The sequence below is a fragment of the Asparagus officinalis genome, chromosome 7 (genome assembly GCF_001876935.1).
Source record: "Asparagus officinalis chromosome 7, Aspof.V1, whole genome shotgun sequence".
Taxonomy (NCBI): domain Eukaryota; kingdom Viridiplantae; phylum Streptophyta; class Magnoliopsida; order Asparagales; family Asparagaceae; genus Asparagus; species Asparagus officinalis.
In genome coordinates this window covers 85,831,075-85,833,234 of record NC_033800.1, presented here as the reverse complement: position 1 = coordinate 85,833,234, position 2,160 = coordinate 85,831,075, and positions in this window count along the sequence as shown.

Genomic DNA, 2,160 nt, shown 5'->3' with positions numbered 1-2,160 from the left:
ATGACGGAGGCCATCTATACCTCCCTCCGATTCCTCATCACCATTCGCTGACTGAGCTACGGTGCCAGGCCGTCCCATGGGAAATGTCGTGGTGGTTAACAAAGGAGCATGACCGCGTTCATTGTAGCTATATCACCCATGGGGCGATTCCTGGGTCAAGTGATCAGAATCGGATAGCAGGACTACATCCGGGGGTCCTGGGATTGAGTGACCCCCCTAGAGGTGAGGTATTTACTGTTGCTAACACCGTGAAGAACTGACTCGCGAGGTTGGGTCGAGAGATGCCAGCAACCGGTCACCAATGTTATGGATGGGTGCATTCATAGGATAAGCTTTGGTGGGCTCACTTGAGCAATTATATCTTGGACCGGTTTGATGCAGAGTTGAAGGCCAATGGCTTGCAGGAGGCTATCCGTGCCACCACTTATGGGCTGACAATCAGCGTTCCTCACTTCCTGGCACTGTTGGAGCTTTACAAACCCGACACCAACATGTTTTTGACCAAGTATGGTGAGTTTGGCTTGGCTCTGCACGAGATGCATAAGGTCTCCAGTCTCCCGATGGGCAACATGATCTATCAAGAGTATTATTCTTACAATCGGGAGCTACAACAGTTGAAGACGTGGTCGTCTAACCGCTTCAATACTTTTTGGGATCTCACCTGTCACTACCAGATAGCTCTGGTAGGTGCTGATCCGTTATAAAAGAAGCCACAACCGTAGATAAGTCTGAAGAGGTTTGCAGACTATTTGCTCAGGAACCTAGATAATAGCTCGGGTGAGGCGATACATGAGTTGATGCCGTTGACCCCTTCAGAAGTTAATGAGCTGATCAGAAAGTCCAACGCCTAGTCTTACACCACAGCTGGCATTGAGGATGATTTTGCTACTGGAACCAAGTTCCAAACATTCAAGCGGTGAAGCTAATTCAGCCCATGATGCTGCTTGTCGGCTACCTTGACATATGGTTGAAGAAGTGTGTAGTGCTGTATTAGTCTACCGATGCCCTACCTCTTGAAGTTGTTTATACTACAGTTCTGCTTGCTCATCAGAAGAGTCTGTCTCTTTTTTTGGTGATGATCATGGATATTCATAGAGGGCTTCGTCATATTATGAGTGTGTCACTCAAGTGGAGAGTAAGCCGTCATCTTAGATCCCTCTCACAAAGGTGGAGCTCCCTTACACTTATTTGATGGCTTGGTTCATCCTCCACCGCTTAGATATGATGTCGTTCCCAACTTCTGCAGACCCATCCGTTCCTTTTCTCTAATTAATAGAAAGCTACAGATGGAAAGGACGTGCGTTCCCGGAGATCAAGAGGCAACTTCAGAACCAGAAGTGTTGGGTTTTCTCGACTTGCTTCCCGCGATTCTCGGGTCAATATAGTGACTCGCTGGTTGATATGGAGAAGTCAGGTATGTTGGCCTTCTTGTTTTGATGATGTTTAACAAATAATTTACAACTAATGTTGTTTGTCTAGTGTTTGTGTTTTTGTATTTATTCTAGGCAAACAACGAGTTGGAGGTTGGATGGATTGAGCCTACACGATCATATCAAGAGGAGGTTGGCGGAATTGTGGAGTGAAGCAACGTACAATTCAAGTTCAAGATCCAAGTTTAGCTTCATCCGCAACGTGTACCAAGTTGAGCTACAATGAAGATCAAGATCAAGCTTGGGTAATCTAGTTTAGATTTTATATTATGTATGTTAGATACTCTTAGCTCAATATCATATACACACACATTTATTGGTTTCTCCGTATATATATATATAGTTATATATATATACATAAGTTTTGGTTTCTATACATATATATAGTTATATATAAGCCTAAATGTCAAAATTCACATGTTTACTTTTTCGTGTTTTGGACTATTTTTGCAAAATGATGATTTTCAGAAATGGGAAATGCAATTTGGAAAATTATTTTTGTAACATGTTCATTTACATGTTTATATATATTTCCCAAAGTTTTATTATTTTTGGACTTCATTTGTTATTTTTAACAATTTTTCAAAGTCTTAAAAATCAGCTTTTAAAAACTGTTTTCTGTAGTATCAGATTTCGGTCGACCGCACCGGTCGACCGCTCATATGTTCAGTCGACAGTGGGCAACAGAGAGTTTGTCGGTCAACCGGTGCGGTCGACTGAGAGCTCAAAA